Below are 21,311 nucleotides of genomic sequence, written 5' to 3'. Positions count from 1 at the left end.
TATCGGGAGCGTGTATGCTGGGATTTCATAAATTTCATGGAGAAAAAAGTAACGTAACTAGTAATGTAACTAATTGCTAATTACTTTTGAAATAAAGTAATCAGAACAGTAACATGATTACTTTTAAAAGGAGTAAACAGTAATCAGTAATTTGATTACATTTTCAGAGTAACTTGCCCAACACTGAACAGGAGGTGTGTAATTTCTGTGCCTCTAAATGGAATCTGAAAAAAAATATGATGATTTCCAAACAGGTTTCCGAAACATTTCTTCTTCCACCTATCTGTAATTGTTCAGGTAGTTCATCCTGTCCCAAACTAACACCACTGGCTCAGCCACACATTACCATTCAAAAGTTTGGGGTCAGTACGATTTTTTTTTATTATTGAAAGAAATTAATACTTTCAACTAGCAAGGATGCATAAAATTTTAAATGATGCAGTACACAAGCCGCGGTTAAGACAGCTGACTCTACTGTGATGTGATAATACAACACATTTAAATATATATTAAAATAAAACATAATTTTTTTAAAAGTAATAAAATCATTAAATAATAAATGGTAATAATAATTTTTTTTTTTTTGATCAAATGCAGTTTTGTTGAGCATAAGAGACATCTTTCAAAAGCATTGAAAAATCATACTCAAACTTAAATAATAATGTAAGTTGACATAAAGCTTCAGTTAATGCAAACTGACTATTTGCTTTTGAGAAGAGCAGGAAGAGGGCTTTTGATAGTGCTGAGTGATATTTAATTAATTTGAGATCGCTGCTTAACTGTTTCTATGGTTGTAGTATGAATGCATGATAAATGTAACTTTAGTGAAGTGGGCTATTTTTGTATGCGTCCTTGCTTTGTGTAGCATATATAATGTACTTTCAAGGCCTCATGTATTTACTGTGTAATCAGATAAACTGGCTTTTTTTTAATTTGCGAGTTTGCTGTTCTTTTTGCCGACTCTTTCATCATGGCAAGCGTGGTTTACCTGCTGAACAGGTAGGCGAATTTAAGAAGATTAGCTCATGAATATTAATTAATGTTGATGCTGCTTAATCTTAGCTGTGCTCTGTCACGTGATCTATTTAATATTAACGAGTCAAACGTTAGCTCCGGGTCCCAAGGAGGCTTATCCTCACAAAATCTAAATCTTATCATGCTGAAATTAATATTTGGCAAAGTTTCACCTCAAAACAGTTCCTCAATATACCACAGATGTGCAAGTAATTATAAATCACTGGTCTTGTAATGCACATGCGAGGAACAGATTAGCTGTAAACCTATGGGCAAATTCAAAACCATTTGTTCACTTGTTTTGACAAAGCCCCGTAATGCAGCATAGTCCAAATCAAGCTTTTAAATTGGTTACACACCCACCGCAAAGAAAAATAAAGGAATGGGAATGGAATTCCGTGCAACCCAGATCCAAGCAGCTGTTATGTTTACATGGCAACTTGATACACAAATACAGCCTGGGTTATGGAAAGAGAGGGGCTGGGCCGGGGGTGCTGTGTTATTCTTTCAAAAGTCAGTGGTTTTTAATCAGCTCTCTTTAATCCATGTTTGTGGTGATGGATGTGCATGGTCTCAGCTTGCGAAGCAGGTGAAGGGCCAAAGGAGAACAGAGAGGAAATGCAGGTACGGTACCACTTTTAGCCAAGTGACTCACCTAAACGCCATGGTTTTGCTCAAGATATGACTCTGATTTTCTCTTCCACTTCCTGGTGAAGCGTCGGTACTGGCAGGTGTTTATAAACTACAGTCAAGTCAAGTCACCTTTATTTATATAGCGCTTTATACAATACAGCTTGTTTCAAAGCAGTTTCATGGTAATAAACAGGAAAATAGCAGAAACAAACTTCATCAAATATGAGACAAATTCAGATTTGGCTATAAAGTAGTTATTATTCAGCTCAAGTCAGTTCAGAGTCGATTCAGTTCAATAAATGTAAAGTTAATCAACTATGGAATAATTTCACTTCAGCTTTAAGCAACTCTATAGAAGACAATAGTGTTGTTATTCAGCTCCAGTTCTAATTTTGTTCTCCAATCGATAATATTACCGTACATTAAGTGACCCCAACTCTTATCGGGTGACAGAAAACTATAGAAATCTATAGTCTATAGCACTTATAGACAATCACTCAGAAATAACATGAATGACATTCTTTCTTCTGTGGATCACAGAAAAAGATGTTTTATACATACAGTGAAAGTCAGTGGAGTCCACTGCTATTTTGAAACCCACTGACTTTAGTTGTGTAGACAAAATCAGTTAAAACATTCTTCAAAATATATTTTTATTTGCTTCACAAAATAAACAAAGTTGTACACGTTCAGAACAACATTATTGATGACAGAATTTAAATGTTTGCCTTACCTGTCCTCAGTGTCTTCATTTACATACCAGGAAGTGATATGTGTGATGTTATATACTAGTGGTCGACCGATATATCGCCAAGGCCGATATATCAGCCGATATTTGGCATTTTTCAAATATCGGCATCAGCCGATAAGTTGTTCTGTTTGGCCGATGCGTTGGAGGCGGGACTTTTATTTTGACTGCGCACAGTGCTCACATTCTCCCTCTTGTTCGCCGTCGTTGTTAACAGTTCTGTCTAATACGGATAGAAGTCTGTCTAATAATCCAATAGAACTGTTAAACAAAGGAATTAAAATGTATTATAAAATTAAAATGAAAAATTATTATAACGATTGCTTTTATATTATTAGCAATAGAAAGGCAAACATTATAATACTTTCTCGTTTGCCGTCAGCATTCAGCAAATACGCATTTACATCATTTAAACAAATCTTTGAATGGCTAATCCTTGCAAACTTAGTCGAATCCAGTTGTGAGATCTTCGATATCGGCTGTCAAAAAACCAATATCGGTCGACCACTATTATATACCTAAATCTGTATACACAAAGATTCGCATGTCCAAAGAATAACCTCGTTACATCACGTTCATCTATCAGTGCCCATGTTTGTGTCCTGTGCCTGGGTCAGAGTTCACCTCCAGTCATCTGCCATCATGGAGACTTTATGATTGTTGTAGCAGCATCTACTGTAACCTTAAACCACACTGAGCTTTTAATGGACTATAGTAGAGCACGGCTCTCAAGCAGACAGCTGCAGTGGTCCCCTGTGAAAGGTATTTGTGCGTGTGCACCGATGCACCATGGGGGAAGGGTGTCGCAAGGGGTGGCAGATGACCAGATACAGCTCTCCTGTGTGTGTATATGCGCATGATTAAGCCTGTGCTGTGTTTAGCCCATGTGGAAGAAGCTCGGCCCGGAGCAGAGCGCGCTGATGTACCCACTTGGCATCTGCCCTTGTGCTTTAAGGGCATCATAAAACTTGGATCAAAAGCATTAATAGATTATACAAAACATGCTGATTAAGCTGATCTTAGTTGATATGTGCATGCGTTGTTTTGGCACTGCCAAAAGTGTATTTAGAAATCAGGATTTAGGCTGTCCTGGCAGCGTGAGCAGCACTGTTGATGATTGAAAACTTTCATGTCTCCATAGATATCATTATCGTGTTTTGTTATTGTGTTTATATGGCTGTAATTATCTCTTTAGCTTATCTCTCACACTAACGTGGCAGAAATGGCGTCCTCCTGTAACTTTACACAAAACTGACAGGTTGACATGGAGCCAAGAAGATTCTGTTTGATAATTGCATACAAATTGTTATTTTAGCTCTATTGTTATTGTCATAAATCGGCTTAGGGATTTGAACAAGCTCCTAACTCTTAGTATTAAATTTTGCTTCACAACTCAACCCTTATCATTTGTGCTACAAACATGAATGATGGCTCAAATCCTGCGGCTTGTTGAGGAGATTTGTTCTATTACTATTTAAGCAATTATCAAAGCAATCAGACTTTCAGTTTTCTCTGTCCTGAAGGAACACTGTATAACTTTCCTGTAGTAAATGCAGTGTTAAGTGTTTTATTGGCAACCCTGGGTTGAACTACAGGTGATTCAAAAGGTCAAACAGAACCTGCTTAACGGTGCTATTTTTTAAGTGAGATTGCATTAATGTGTTATTGCGTTAACTCCAACAGCCCTAACATGAGACATTTTATTCACATACAAGTTTCAGTCTGATACGTTTTTCCTTTCCCTTTTGCATGACAAGATATAATCGGCCCTGATCAGTATTGCAGATGATTGCTTTTATTGGGTGATACCTATTATTGGCTGATACATTGGTGGTAAAAAGTATTCATAGCTTTTGCCTTTCTATTAGACAGAAAAATAACAGAAAAAGTTATAGGAGTTAAATAATAAATGGTAATAATTTTTCACCCAAAAATGAAAATTCTGTCATTAATTACTCACCCTCATGTTGTTCGAAATTCATAAAAGACATTCGTTCATCTTTGGAACACAAATTAAGATATTTCTAATGAAATCCAAGAGCTTTCTGACCCTGCCTAGACAGCAACGCAACTACCACGTTCATCGCTAAAATAGTCCATGTGACATCAGTGGTTCAATCTTAATTTGTGAAGCTGCGACAATACTTTTTATGCTCAAAGAAAACAAAAATAATGACTTTATTCAGCAATTTCTTCTCTTATGTGCAGTGTTAATTTAGTTGACGAATAATTTTCATCATAATTTTCGTCAACAACATTTTTTTTCACCGACGACAACAAGACGATAACGAACTAAAACTCTATTTGAATGACAAAAACTATGATGTAAATCTATTGACATTTTCGTCAACGAATAAAAACGAGACGAAAATGTTAGGGAGGGATGATTTGGGAAGAGATTAATTCAGAACGAATCTGCTGTGTGGTTTGGAAGTTAGATGCGTACATATGAACCAGCGGGACATAAGCTAACATACACTTGCTGCACATCGCATAAAACGTTCGAAAAATGTCAATATGTGGGAGTAAGAGAAGGGCAGACATATGGATAACTCTTGACGATGCAAGAGAGAACTCAATTCGCTCCGGTTTTCTGAGCGCAGACACTGAAGCATACACACACAGATAATTTTAACATAAAGGCATGTTGTGTGTCACCGCAGTTAAATCGGTGTTTATCATGATAAAACCTTAATATCAAACCTATAGGGTAAACGTACCTATTAAACCCACGTACCCATTAAGCACACTTCCATTTTTGAGCTCAGATTATAAAAAGAAAAAATAATGTATTATCCTACTTGCTGTCTTAACCAGTTGATGTGTTTGCTACTACATACCTCCTGTAATTTCAAGTCAATCAGATCATTGCTCGCTGAGATATGAGTATCCATGTGTTCACACTGTCTGCTGGCCATTTTGAAAGCCGTATGAAAACTTTCACCAAAAGAGTAGCTCCTTAAATGTGCATTTTTTTAGATGTTTAAGCCTTTTATTTTGGGTAAGTTTCACTACTTACTGTAAAATTAAAAGATTAATGTTTAGACTTTTGCATATTATAACCTGGAACTTGGATGTAGAAAATAATTACATTAGATCCAAAAGATAGTTTTAGCAACATAGCGCAGATGCTACAGAACACAGTTAGCTGACTAGCTGTATAAGATTGTGTGATACGCTAATATATTACTTCACAGGCATTACTGGCTTGTTCTTTTAAATCCATAATATTACAAATTTACAGTTTATTGCGGGGTCTCTCAGTGTGCTCTCTTTAAGCTCTTCCACATTGAACGTCAATGTAAATACTTCATGAACAGATTTTAAATATAAACTGATGGTTGTCCCTTTTAAGTTAATCTTTATAAAATGATTAATAACTATTTTCACAGCTTTAAGGTGACAAAATCTAGACATAACTATAGTTTATGCCCAAAGATGAAAGAGGCATGTTGTCCATTCAAAGAAGGAGCCAACATAAACCTGTCGTATCTGTCCAGGAAAAAAGCAACTAAAGGCTGGAATACACTACACAACTTTTAAAATTTGAACAGATTTTTAAAACACCAGGCATCATACACTTACTGACTTTGTAAATAGTCATAAAGAAAAAACTGGGCATCATACACTAAACGACTGAGGATCTCACACTAGCAGACTTTAATCTCCTTGTTGCTTGATTTTAGTGTTCTGTTTTTTTTTTTTTTATTGACTTTGTGCCTTCAAATAAAACATTTTTCAATTATTCTTTAAAAAGATTGTTTAAAATAAACAAGAATTTTTAATAAAACATGATGTGAGCTTAATGGGGACAAGGGTGTGCTTAAAGGGTACAAAAATGTACCCATCAAGCACAGCCAGACTTTTTGCATGTAATGATGTATATCTTAATGGAAATGCATTAAAAATAAAAATCATTTAATATAAAATTAAATATTTTTGTGTGAGAGATTCATATTTTATTTTAACAACTTATGTTGAAACCGATATCCTTTGGTGAGCTTAATTGGTACGTTTACCCTATAATGAGTAGGGATGCACCGATACCACTTTTTCCAGTACTCGCCCTTAGTCGACTAAAATCTTATGATGTTTAGTCGACTAAAACTAGACTAAAACTAAAAACAATTCAGATGACTAAAATATGACTAAAACTAAATGGCATTTTAGTCAAAAGACTATGACTAAAACTAAATCAAAATTTGCTGTCAAAATTAACACTGCTTACGTGCCAGTCTTAAGGCCCATTCACACCAAGCATGATAACTATAATGCATGGTTGGGTGGGGGCAAGAGAGAGACTCTCTGTACTTGTCATAGGCTATTTCATAACTATTTGGTGTTTTAAACCCCGCGCGCGCGACTGAGAGGGAGCCTATGGAAGCACCACGAATCTAAATGATATACTTTTAAACATACTGATAAACTAACATGTTAAATACAAAAATATTTAAAACAGCTAGTTCATATATATTCGGATACAACAGTCATACATCGGTATTAGGACCGCGCGTCCTGTAACAAGTTTGCCGCATCAGAGCCATAGACTGTATGATCAGAGCACGGAAGTTATCAGTCTGGTCTGCAAAATCAGTCAACGGTGAAAATCAAAAGTAGATTTATTTTAAAGACCAACAGTTTAACACTAAATATTGGACATAAACGAAAACGTTTAATATAAAGTATTTAAAACAGGTAAGTTCATATATTTGGAGTAAATTTAAATTAAACGGGATACATCAGTCATACAGCGCTCCGGACCGCGCGCCCCATGACGAGCCCGATGCACCACCACAGAAACAAGAACGAGATGCGTTCTAACATAACTGGTATTAAACTCAGTTAGTGAGGGCTCGGTTAAAATATTGCACATATATAGGCCGTTCAGATTTCTTGTTAAAGTGCAACGAAATACCTTGTATCAGCAGACGATGTACGTCTGTGTTTGTGGTTGGAGACTCCTTCACTGGCTACAGGCTCCTCATTTGCGCGCGCGTGTGTGTGAAATACAGTGCTGAATGAAAAAGAGGGGCAATTTGATAATAATAGCCGAATTATAACGGGCCGCCTAATAATAATTATAATAATAATTATTATTATTATTAATACATTAATAGGAGAATGAGCCTAATATCGTCTTGACTATCAACAAAGACATCTGCTATTGTCGATACACGATACTATCGTCTATCGGCACAACCCTACTATAAAGATAACGATATTAGCGTCCACACCAATGAACGATATTGTCTGTTTATTCTCAGTGCACGCGCGTCTGGCACTTTAAATTCTTGAGCTAATTATAGCAGGATGGATTCTGATTGGCTGTCAATGTTTGTATCATTCATCAGCTGAAAAAAAATCGTTCTGAAAGTGATTCCAACGATATTGTTTTTCTGTGCCTTTATATCGTTATCGTGTGGACTCTGCTATTCTTTAATATTGAGAACGATTTTTAGAGCTATATCTTTATCTTTATAGTTATCGTCCTGTGTTCATGTGAACGGGGCTTAACGTGTTCCACGACGCAAGCGTGAAGTGCTCGAAAGCTCTCGGATTTTATCAAAATATTTTAATTTGTGTTCCAAAATAAAACTAAGGTTGTCACATGGATGTCACATGGACTATTTTAACAATGTCGTTACTAACTTTCTGGACCTTGAATGTAGTAGTTGCGTTGCTGTCTATGCAGGGTCAGAAAGCTCTCGGATTTCATCAAAAATATCTTCATATTTGTTCTGAAGATGAAGGTCTTACGGGTTTGGAACGCCATGAGGGTGAGTAATTAATGACAGAATTTTTATTTTTGGGTGAACTATCCCTTTTGACAGCACTGAGAACCCAGTGCCTGAGCATAGATGAACAAGAGGCACTGTCTTTAACAGTTCTGTCTAACAGAAAGGCAAATGCTATAATACTTTTTAATATACTGTCGACATAAAGAAAATATACATTTAAATAATTGAAACAAGTCTTTGAATATCTATTAGGCATTTAATTCCACAAAACCTTACAAACCTCAAACTTTGCAATTATGTCTATTAGTGCTGTGTTCAATACATCGATACGACGATGTATCGTCACAGAGATTTGACGATACGAGTATCGATACAGCTGGCCCTGTATCGATATTGTGGCACATGTGCAGCAGTGGACCGCACTTAATTTGAATACAAGAACAACATTTAAAATTTAGCAGAAAAGTGCAAGGTTTCTAAAAAATAATGAATAGAGCATTATATATAGGCTATAACAAGGTTAAATCTGGCCGCAGAGGAACACAACTGGGATGCCTGATATAAAGAGACGTAATCCCCGAAACCCCCGAAGAGCTTCCCACTTGCGCAATGCGGAAATATCTGCTAAATGTGTTACTTATTTTTGTCAACCTGGCAACCATGTGCACACGCACTCTCTCTCCTGTTACCAGCTCCTTGTTGAGAAAGATAATGTAGCACTTGAGCGATTAAGCTATTTAGTTGATAAAATTGCGGGGCAGTGCTAAAAAGTTTGTTCCTGAATGTCTTGAGTGCGGCCGCAACGTGATCTGTGTGAGTGACTGAGCGTGTGTGTGTGTTAAGATACAGAAGACAGCGCATTAGTTTAGAACTCTTCTAATTTTTATTTTTTAATTGTAGAGAGTGTGTTAATTTGTGCAATGATAACCTACCAGCAATGTAAATATGATTTTTTTAAATATATTAGAATGAGTACATTACAATATAAATTTATTAGAACGAGTACATTATTATTTATGGGCTTAAAAACAAGATGCAAAAAATCTGAATATTGTAACTGGTGGGGAGTGCCCAATGTAAACATGAAACATATGCCATTACCTATATAGTACTGTCGTACAGTTATGGAGGCCCTTCATAATGCAGAGGTCAACTGCCTGCTCTGCCAATAATTAGCAGCAGCCCTATAGTATGCAGTGTTTCATAAACAGCTGTTTTACTAAATTCTTCTGAGGTGAAATTCAGTGCAGTCCCGCACCGTGATACATATCGTACCGTGGCCTCTGTATCGTGATACGTATCGTATCGTGACTTTGCTGGTGATACACAGACCTAAAGTTTATGTTGTTTACAATATTTATTTATATATATATCTTGTTATATTGTATAAATCGGCCACCCAGCTTTCTAAGATATCGGCACTGGCCATCCAAAAATCCACTAATTTCAATATCATAAAGACAGCCTCCTTTGACTCAGGCCAGTAGGCAATGACCCAGAATGCCCTAGTGACCATCTAGCAACATGCAAAAAGTCACTCAGAACTCCTTAGCAGCCACATAGCAACATTCTGGCAATCACTCACAATGTCAGTGATGTTGTTCACACCACTCAAATTTCCTTCAGAAAATTACATTTTATACATGTTACTTCAGCCAATCCATTTGATGAACTGATACGTCAAGGCAAAGTGATCTGATCCCTATGATTTTCTTTGGGAAAAAAAAGAAAGAAAAGGAAACGAGTGATTTGGCTGTGAGATGTCTGAGCAGCAGGCCGAGACTTGTCTGAGACTGAAATGTGTTGCTCACAAGAGCCTCTCCCTCAGCATTCAACCCCCCCGTTCGTCTCAAACCGCTCCTCGTCGGAGCGTTCTTTACATTCCACCTGCTTTGTATCGTAGCTCCACAACTGCTAATTAAATTTCCTGCCACAAACAGCACACTGGGCTGTGACATTTGCATCACAATGGCCTCCTCTCTCTTGCCTTCTCTCATAGTCTGGAGACATGGACAGTCCCTCTAATGTCTCTCTTTTTACTGTTGCATATTATACGACTGGTGTTTTCCTGTCCATTTTCCAGTTTTCTTGTTGGTAGCTCTTGATGTTCTTCTTACAGTGTCCATAATTTAGGACAATGTCTTGAAACTAAATATTTACTTTATTTAGTTTAAGCAGAAAAAGTCTTGATTTAGAACATACTCAATTTCTGTCTTCTGTTTTGTTTAATATCCATCACTACGAGGTTTGGCACACTTTAGTGTCAGACTCTGTTCATCCTGTAGAAGGTTCACTCCGGTACACTCAGACCCTTCATTTATTGAGGACTTTTCCTCCAAGGCTAACATCTCTGTTGTTATCATGCCTGTGTGCAGATGAGCACTTCAGCCTACCCATTCATGCCTCTCTATGCCCCTGAATAGACGCAGAGGGAAGAGCTTGTTGATTCTGTAAGGCCTGAACCCTGTGTGACTCCTCCGTTGCCCTCTGTGTAATCAGTCTATTGTATGCAGAACTTGTCAAACAGTTGTTCTGCCCACTTCCCCCCCCCCCGTCAACCCAGGCCAGGGTCTCTTGTGAAAGATCGAATGAACTCCAACAGAACCTGGTTGTTCCTTTTTGTTTATTAAAAAATTTACACAGCGTCCAACCAGTCAGAAGGTCTCTTAAATTACAAATAGTGCCACAGTCATTTATAGGACTACAATAAACACAGTTTTCCATGCAGAAAAATCTGCATCTCTCTTCTTCTAATATTTATAATTAGCAGTAATGACACGGCTGAATTATTCAGATGGCTGTGATATCTTGACTATCACTTTTTTACTTGAATATCACTTTTACCCAGAATGCCCATAAACAGAACACGCCTATCATTGTTTCTTGAACCAATGAGAATCAGATGCTTGTAAACACTTGGATGTCATTTGTGAACATGGGCGTATGAAATTGTAGATAAGCAGTAGTACTTTACATATTAGACATTGACTGATATTGTCTTTCATGCCTGAAACCTATACTTGATTGACATTGATTTGGTTTTGATTTGATTAGATTTTTTTTTTTTTCAGTTTTTTTGACACAGTGATAACTAAGTAAGTTATTAGATTACAACATTAAAACATGTTATTCATTATTTTTTATTTTATTAATAGAAATTATTGTTAATGAACAAATTAAAAATAACAAAGTGTAATGTTTCTAAACATTTGAAACAAAATTTTGCCATTATCTGTAGGACAGATATTAAATTAGTTCATTTCCAGAATAAAAATTTCCTGATAATTTACTCACTCCCATGTCATCCAAGATGTTCATGTCTTTCTTCAGTCGAAAATACATTGTTTTTGAGGAAAACATTCAAGGATTTTTCTCCAAATAGTGGACTTCAACAGGGCCCATTGTTTGAAGGTCCAAATTGCAGTTTCAGTGCAGCTTCACAGGGCTCCACATGATCCCAGCCGAGGAATAAGGGTCTTATCTATCGAAACGGTCAGTCATTTTCTAAAAAAAAATTATATACTTTTTAACCGCAAATGCTCGTCTTGCACTAGCTCTGCAATGTACATCAAAAACTTAATGCATTACATAATCACATTGGAAAGGTTTGCTTACCATTGTATGTTGAAATTTAATTCGGTCACCACATGCATTGCAGCACAATTGACAACAGATAAGGGCCTTTTTTGCCTGCTAAATTGAACCGAAATGACTTGAATGTGACTGCACCTTGAGTACAAATAAATAGAATAGAATAGAATAGAATAGAAATAAATAGATATCAGTCAAACCATTTATATTGGTTATGTCCTTAGCCTGGATGATTTGGTGCACACAATCCAGATAAACCATCCGACGTTGACATGACTTATTGAATTACATAATGTGATACTTGGGCAAGATGCTTGATGAGCTAGACTTCCTCAGAACTAGGGCTGGGCGATATGACAAAAATATCTTATCGATAATTGCCTTTAAAAATATCGCAATATCCGATAATATCGTCTATTATCAAATTTGTGTTTGAAATGAATTTCGTTTTGTGAGGAGAACTGAGGAAAAATAATAGAACCCAATTTTAAGTTCATCATGGTGAAGTTGGACATTCTGGCGGTGATTGTAAGAATGATAAATGCATGTTGATGTCGTATAATAATGTCTTGAATAAAATATGCCTATTTTGCCTGTTTCTCTTTCTTTTTGGCATTATCGCCGGTGTAGACACATTTCATGATGGTAAGTTTAATTTCCTTAATTATAACAATTGCAGCGTTGTTTTTAAAGTTGTAGTCAAGCTATAACGTATTTGATATTTATCATGTATGACTAAAATCATGCAGGGATTAAAAACGAATTCTGAGCAAAAACGATAAGGGTTTTTTTCCCTTTCTGGTAGCCTACTAGTTCGGAGGTCTCTTTTGGCCCGTTTTTAACTAAATAAAAGTAACCGCTTTATTTATTTAAAAGCAGGGTAATTTAAATTTCATTTTTGTATTGTAATTTTTATTTTATTAATCAAAATACAACGCCCACAATATAATATTCAGTGTTAAACTCAGAACGCGTGCATGTTAAAGGGGTGAACTGAGAAGCCTACTAATGTCTGTTACCTGACTGTTGACATCGACATCGTAATACTTATGAGACATCATCGATATACGATAATATCGTCATATCGCCCAGCCCTACTCAGAACCTGTCTTGTGTTGAAATGTGCTAACAGATACAGCAAAGCAAATTTAATGCAGTCTCATGTGTCTTTAGACAGTGTCTGTCTGTTTGGTGGTAACAGCCGACTATAAATCAGGAAGTTTAAACGTGTGGAAGCTTTTTACGTACAGCTGTAGAGATCGCCACACTGACTCATAAGATCTTGAAGGGCGTACGATAATCTAATTGTTGTTGAGATGGAATCAAGTCAGTCAAAGTAGGTATGGAGTAAAGGCCATGTTGTTCTTGCAGATTATCAAAAGATTGATTCCTCAGTCTGCGTGACTCTGAAATCCGAGCATTGAGGTACAGACGTAATGTGGAGACAATGTGGTGTGACAGAATCACTTCAGGAAGTTTCTGTCTTCCTTCCCTCTTAAATATATTGGCTACTGTTGACCTGATGCCATTTGGCATTTAGCATTGGTAGTCTGGTAATCTTCGCCTCACTGTCTTCCAAAGAGGTTTTTCAATGAGAAATGGCACTGTTGTTTTACTGCATTTAAAAGCAATGCATATTAAAGCAGATTGTGCATTTAATAGTGCTTTTCTTTTAATCGAGTGTCTTGTTTGCCAGCCAGAACTTGTTGCACTGTTGCAATATAAAGCCCGCAGCAGAAACTCGGCTAGCTGGAATCTCTTACGTTTCTGAAAAACTCATCCCCGAACAGCTTTCCTGCATGTGTCACTGGGTGTAGTAACCAGGATGTATATTTTTGCACCCCAAACAGACACCTGCTGTGAGAGACTTCTTTTTCACAGCACGATCCTCTGTTTTTGTATCACTATGGGCAACAAGGTGGTGTGACAATAAAAACTGGAGTGGAGTTCCACAATTTTGTCATCACTATTATAAAAAAACAGATAGAAAGGGCAATTATCACTATGGAAGCAGACACGTTTAACAGTCTTCTCCCTCTTCACGTTCTCATAGTCTTTGTTCCAAAGGTAAGCTTTCTCTTTTACAACACACTCCCCCCCCCCCCTTTCGGAATCATCCTCCGCTCCGGGTTGGGGGTGGTGCGGAAATCTGGAAAGGGTTACTGGGGGAGGAGGAGGAGGATGAGGAGAGAGGAGGGGAATTGTAGAGTTGTAAGTGTGAACAAATGGTCTCCATGGCAACGCTCGACTGATTCTCCCTGGCTGCAGTGCCCTTTGCTTTTGGTGTGCTGGCGACGGATGGACTAGGGTTGTGTCGGCAATTTTGTGGTTGTTTTTGGGGGGGGGGGGAGGAGAGGGTGGGATCTATTTCATTAGATATTGAAATAGATCTGAAGAACTGCCTCTCTTAGAGAATTTTCTCACTGTGCCTCGGATCTTTAACACAGTATATATGTAGGGCGCTGTGAAATTTTTAAGTAAAAAGTTTTTATTTTTCCCAAATTCCGTTTTTTTTCTGTTTTGATTTTTCTGCATTTCGTTTTTTTAATTTTTAATTTTTCTAGACTGTCTTGTAATGTTAGATTAAATTTTATTATTTAAAAAGCATGTCTAATTAATTGAAATCATGAAACTTACACAATGTAACAGCAATTTATTACAAAAATTTAATTTTTAAGGCCCTATGGAATGTTTTATTTTTTTCCCCCGAAATTCAGTTTTATTTTATTTATTTATTTATTATTATAATTTTTTTTTTACCAAATACTCTGTTTTCCATTATTTTTTTCTGGATTCCATTTGAATAGTTTCATTAAATTGTAATAATCAAAAGTATCTCTAATTAATCAATTTTATAAACAATTTATTTATGATTATTTTATTTCTTTCTTTTTTTCCAGAAATACTGTGTTGTGTATTTACATGTTTCTGCTAAATAAATTCTGGTAAATATGTATTTTTTAAAATATTTATAATTATTATTGCTCTGAAGACTAAGTTTCTGATTGTATATGATAGGACAATAGATTTTCTCAAAAGAAACGGTAAAATGTAGCGACTCTCAGAGCAGTTCTAGAGATTGTTCATGTACCCATACATTAAGGCGGCAGAGGCTGAAAACATCGGGAGCATCACGCACGCTTCAGTATGTGTGTAGTAAACGAAACCACTCATCTGCGCCATTCATTCATACAGACACGCAGAACATGCAGGATTCATATTTAAATAGTCTTTTTGTGGATTAATATTCACAGACACTAGTCCATGTCATGTTTTGATTTAACTGTGCTGAACTACTCTTGATTTATCCTTTTAAAATTTGGCAAATTCCGTGACATTCCGCATTATACTGTAAATTCTGTTTGTAAAATGACTGGATTCCGCAATTCCGTCCATGTTTTCTGCATCGTGGAAATCATAGGGCCCTAGATAAGTCACATACATCATGCTTTCTTAATAACCTCCAGGTTCAAGCTTCGTATTTGCAGTTGGTATGGATGGATGATCTATATCATAAGCGGTAGGAGCATTTGGTGTGTGTTTTTCAAAGCTGCGTAAGTGCGTATCTGCAGAACATCAGCCTAGCTTGTTGGATACAGATGTCCAGTATAGATGGCCGTTTAATGGCAACAAGTGTCTCTGCTTTATTGCACGGCTGTTCGAAGCTTCCGGCGGGTCATAAAAGCAATCAGAGTCTATTTCCAAACTGCAAATCTGTCAAGAACGTCTGGATTATTTAGTTGGAAAAGTAATTTGAGGCTTCGTTTACAAAGTGATTGTTGTATTTGGAGCGTGTAAGTGCAAGGATGACTTGTGGCGGCTTTTCTTTTCTTGACTTTTTTTTTTGTCTTTCTGATGGCTTTAACATTCCCTGTCAGCATGCCATACCAGAGAAAGTTCTTGTAAGTTCTGAAGTACAGCTTTTTGTCGATTTTTCGCTATAACGGCAAATGTTTTTTTTCCCTCCCGAGTCCCCGCCTCCGCTCCAGAGGGTCAGAGTAATAGCTTATGTATTTATTGTTCTAAGTTTCTGGTTAATGTGAGATAGAAGGATCACTTGGGGGATGGCATTGTTTGGTTTGGGAAGTATTCTGTTGGTTGCATAGCAACAGGCTCCTGGAAACGGGAGTGGACGGTGTTGCCACTAGCAACCGTTGTTGCTCTGCAAACAATGTGGGCCAGTGCAAACAAGAGCCAAGACTGTGGGCTCCTGTTTTTAATTGAACATCTGCTTGTGCTTTGCCCTGATCGAGTGTTGTTTAAGTTCAATCTGTCTGCGACAGATGTGTCTAAACCCTCTTCTCAACACTCACCTCAATCACAGGTATCACTTTATGTTTTCCTTGTCATTTAGGCTAGGCCTGGTTTATTGCCAGCATACTTCCAGGAGAGGATTTCTCTCTTCACACTCCGGTTAATGGGAACAGAAGGAAATGGCTGCGATGTTGTGGCGATCTTTTAATAGCTCATTTGTGTTCGGCTGAGGTGAGCGCTTGTGTCGTGTGGCTGGGAGTCTCTGCTCTACTGTAATAAACCAGAAGCCTGTTGAGGACAGGCCTCTCTCACTCTTCACACCAAAGTGCCGGGGTGCTCCTGTTGTTTTCTGCTTTTGTGCGGCCCGTAGCTGCTGGTGGGGAATTTGTGTGGCTTTTAACCTTCTCTAGGAGCTTAGATGAGATTGACGTGCACGACTAACTAGCCCGCTTCACTCGTTCTCATTATTATTATTATTGAAAAAAGCTAGTGGTTCTGGGAGGTTGTGATGCAAAAATAGTTCACCGTAGGGCTGGGCGATTTTCCCGATTTGATCGATTAATTCGAATTTATTGTTTTGCCACGATTTAATTTTTTAGAAATCGAGGAATCGCGATTTTGAATAGAAATATTACCAAATGTTAGAATTAGACACTTTGACAATATGCCGGTGATAAAGAGAAACGAATGATCCAACCGCATGTTGGCACATGTGATTAACCGCTCACGTGTGACGCACTCTGTGAAGGACCATTAATATAGCGCTAATGTTGTAGTTACATTTTCAAGTTGACTAGTTAAAAATCGTAAAAAAAATCGAGAATCGGTCAAACATTCTAGAAAAATCGAGATTTTAATTTTTTGCAAAATCGCCCAGCCCTAGTTCACAGGTTCTTATTGGGTCACAGACAGTGAAGAATTCTAACTAACCTTATAGCTGTGTGTATTTAAGATAGCAAAATAAATATAAATTTTTCAAAAGGAGGAGAAAATGCTACCCAGGTTGTTTGGCTTTTTTGGGGATTTCTAAGATCGAATTCAGCAGATGCCAGCATGGACTAGTTTTGTGAACAAGGTTGAACATCATTTATGCAGTTGATGTGCTATGATACATTTCGGTTAAAAGAGCAGTTCACTTCCAGAATGAAAATTTACTGATAATTTACTCACCCCTGTGTCATCCAAGATGTTCATGTCTTTCTTTCTTCAGTCGATAAGAAATTAAGGTTTTTGAGGAAAACATTCCAGGAATTTTCTCCATATAATGGACTTCAATGGTGACCGACGGGTTGAAGGTCCAAATTGCAGTTTCACTGCAGCTTCAAAGAGCTCTACACGATCCCAGCCGAGGAATAAGGGTCTTAACTATTGAAATGATTGGTCATTTTCTTAAAAAATTAAAAATTTATATACTTTTTAACCACAAATGCTCATCTTGCACTACCTCTGTGATGCGCATGGGCGTCTTCACGCATTGTGTAATCATGTTGGAAAAGTCATGCGCGGTTAGTTCTTCGTCTGTATACTTTGGTTAAAAAAGTTGGGTAGGGCGAAATACTCCATCTCATTTTCTCACAACATCCTTGTTTTACATTTTTTTTTTTTAAAGGGCATTTGACTTTCTTTGCACATTCGCTTTGTAAACACTGTGTCGGTACTTCCAAAAAGTATATACATTTGTATTTTTCTTAGAAAATGACAGATTGTTTCGATAGATAAGACCCTTATTCCTCAACTGGGATCATGTAGAACCCCTTTGAAGCTGCATTTAAACTGCAATTTGGACCTTCAACCCGTTGGCCACCATTGAAGTCCACAGTAGGGAGAAAAATCCTGGAATGTTTTCCTCAAAAACCTTAATTTCTCTTCTACTGAAGAAAGACAGACATGAACATCTTGGATGACACGGAGGTGAGTAAATTATCAGAAATTATTATTCTGGAAGTGAACTTCTCTTTTAAGGACATTTTTCATACTTTGTTTCAAGACCCAAATTTTACGTTGGGCATCAAGTGGTGACCCAACAAAGCTATTTGAGAAGTGCTGCTCAGTACCCAGACTGACAGGCTGAAGTAGATTTCTCTCCGAACACCTGAAGGCACACAATGAGCGATCTCTCCCGTTCTCTGGGAATAATAGCAGTAGGCAGAATCAGCTCCAAAGATAACTGTGGCGGGGCCAGCCCAGGACGTATTTATAACCAATGCAACACCCCTCAAGCGAATTCCTTTCTTTTAAAAGATCTAAGCACACTCATACTGTTTACTCTGAGAGTTCTGATGAAGCTTATTGGCGTTATGACTCGCGTTTTACCCTACCAGTCTAGTTCATGTGAGAGTTAGACAAAGTCTGTGGGATTTGAACCAAATAACTCCTGTTGACTGATACAGCAAAGCCCAGTTGGAAAGCATGACTGTGACCATCTACACGCATCTAACTGGTGTAAACAAACTGGAAGACTTCCAGCCTGGTGATGACTGGGTGATTACGCCCACACATAATCTGTGCCCGCAAGTCCACAGATTTCCACTGAACTTGAACCCACGTCATTCATAAAATTCTACCAGCCACCGCCCTTTGAGTTTTTTGTTGATTTATCATTAAAAAGCATAATCAGATTAGCTGAAATATTTGAGTGTTGTCATAGTTTCATAGTCATTTTTGAATCTGTTTAGCTAAATCCCTCTCGAAATTGATGCAAGGTCTTCCACAGTCAGAGAAAAGTAATGGAAATTAGTAATGCACCAAAATTATTTTTATTATTTTTACAGAAACTTAAAATGTAAAGTTTTTATGGAATTAAAAAAAAAAAAGAAATTTAAAGTTTTAATTTAGCCGAAAACCAAAAAGTTATTTGATGAATTAATTAATCAATTAATTAATCAAATCTATTTAATAATCAACAGTCAAATAATAACTGAGTTGTATCAAATTTTCATTGTCACATAGGGGCAGTTTTCTATCAGTTTTGTAATGATATAATGTTTCTACTCCAATTTATTGTTGCAAAATAAACATTTAAACATATTATTTGAATTGCATAATAAAATTTGAAAACTAAAACTTTGTTTCTTATCAAAAGTAACAAAGCACAATGCTTGTGCTGAAATTTTAGTGCATCACTAATTGTAGTGATCAAAGAATCAATGATTTTTTTTCTAGTAATATGGTGCTCTAAAACATTTGATTCCCTATAAAATTTAATTTAGTCATCACGGCTGACTAGAAAATATAATGGAAGTGTTGGAAACGTACTGGTCAAAATGTGTGGGAACACCCAGTGCTGTAGAATCCCCTTTTATTAGCAAAATCTTGGTTTAAAATCATGGATTTTAATGGATTTTTAATTAGGCTGGGCGATATAGCAAAAAAATGTATCAACGATACAATGTTTCATATCGTTCGGTATCGATAATTATTGACATTTTTTATAACCTTTTTTAAAACAAAGAGCAATAGAAAAAATGTTTTAATTTAACCACTGTATTTTTAAATTAACCCAATTTATTGAGACAAACAACAAATATTTTAGTTTTAACAATCAAACATAAAATAAAAATTAAATATCTCATTTCTAACGTTTTATATGCAGATTAAATAGGTCTTAAGGAAACTTTTGTCTTGTCTCCCGAGGCCACAGGAGGGTGCAATGAGCAAAATAATGCAGCACATTTAAATTGTCAACGCAAAGAAGTAACTCTTTGCATTACATGCATTACACCTAAATTAACTCATAAAAATCTAATATAATTTAGTAAATTGCATAAACAATTATGAACAAAACAGCACCATGTATTTATGCATTGCTTAATCCAAAGAACCGAAGCACCATTCACACAGATTGCATTTAAAAACATATGAGACGCGGTGAAAAGGAATAAACGTCCACAAATTCTAACATTGAACATTGCATGGCTTTCTATACATCTCTTCTGTGAGACGCGAGTGCAGCAGTCATATTTGTCCAACTAAAAAATGCGCTGAATATGCGTTCTGTGTGAATGGCTTGGTTTCGGTTTTAACCCATTCAAGATCTTCTCCGCATTGAGCTTCTATATTTCTCTAATATTTTGAATGAATAACGCAGCAGCGGCGCGTCTCGTGGGCTAGACTAACAAAACATTAAAATGCAACAACGTCACTTACATCATCACCGCATCTCGCGCGCCACTGATGACGCTCCCGGATGCACACCTAACATTCAAATGCAAATGTTTATTTTAAATTCGGCTAATATTCATTCTTTATTCACAATCTCCTCATCACAGGCAGGCACAGCACTCATTTCAGCATGTGTTCGTGTTTGTGTGTGCTGTCTGCGTCACTCATAGCACGTGCCTATATTGTGTGCTATATCGAAAAAAATTTCTATCGTTATCGAAGAAGGTGTACCGTCGATAAATATCGATACCGTTTTATCGCCCAGGCCTATTTTTAATGGATTTTCACAGTATTGACTCTTTGTATAAAGAAGACCGCAAATGTGTGTCAACTGTGTTTAAAAAAAAAAAAAAGACAGATACACCCAGAGGGCATCTGAGTTCATGCTTTTTACTGAACTGACTCATCTGTTGTATTCATCACAATCCCTTTATTTTCTGAAAACGGGGATAGTTAAATTTTTCTCCAATTAATTTACCTTTGAATAGAGCTTCACACTTGAGAATTCATTATTTCTATATTACTGATCTCAGAAAACACAATTAGCTTTTATTCTTTATTCTTCTATTCCCAGAGGAAAACTTTAAGTGCCTGTAATTAGCATCCATTTTTTCCTGCAGATGAAATCATGCGTGTGAAGCGTATTGCTTCTCTTTTGCTCTATTTTAAACTTTAACAACAAACTGTCAGTCAAGGGGTCTCTCGAAGCGCATGAGCTCTCAGATCAACGTCCTCTGCTGTTTGTCAGTCACAATCTGGGGCCTGTTGAGCGGTAAATGCACCGTTGGACTGGTAAAGAGCTTATTTAGATGTACAGAGCTCGGCGCCCCCCCGTAGCTCTCGTTCCCCGTCTCTGAGTCTGTCTGTCTCTCTAGCACTCCGAAAGTTCCTGTGTGTGAGCTTAAAAAAGAATAGCACAAGGGGAAGGGGGTGGTAGAGTTAGGGATTGTTGCCATGGATCCCTCACCATAGCAACCGACAAACGTTTACAAAGCATTGAGGAATTTCCTCATATCAGCTGTATTATTGGAGCCCCTAGAGACGGACTCTCATTCCAAACAACCGCTGGAGATCATCAGTATCCTAGTGAGCGGACCAGCCTAATTGCCATTTTAGCTTTTTTTCCCCCCCTGCTCTTTCTTTTCATGATTGGGGGGTATGTTGTTTGTCCC

General features: G+C 37.1%; 1 protein-coding gene across 7 annotated transcripts in view; it reads left to right on the top strand.

Moving 5' to 3' along the window:
- The window catches only part of rfx2 (regulatory factor X, 2 (influences HLA class II expression)), a 48,147-nt gene that overhangs the window by 3,953 nt on the left and 22,883 nt on the right, over window positions 1–21,311 (top strand). Inside the window, exon 1 of one of the 7 annotated variants that reach the window (XM_016471404.1) lies at window positions 13,774–13,791. The exons of the other annotated variants lie outside the window; for them this stretch is intronic. The gene's annotated coding sequence lies outside the window, so the exon portion shown is untranslated. Of the gene's footprint in view, window positions 1–13,773; window positions 13,792–21,311 lie in introns of those variants that run through there. 7 annotated transcript variants of the gene reach the window in all.

The sequence above is a fragment of the Sinocyclocheilus anshuiensis genome, unplaced genomic scaffold (genome assembly GCF_001515605.1).
Source record: "Sinocyclocheilus anshuiensis isolate Anshui unplaced genomic scaffold, SAMN03320099.WGS_v1.1 scaffold1403, whole genome shotgun sequence".
Taxonomy (NCBI): domain Eukaryota; kingdom Metazoa; phylum Chordata; class Actinopteri; order Cypriniformes; family Cyprinidae; genus Sinocyclocheilus; species Sinocyclocheilus anshuiensis.
This window is presented reverse-complemented; position numbering and strand designations above follow the sequence as displayed.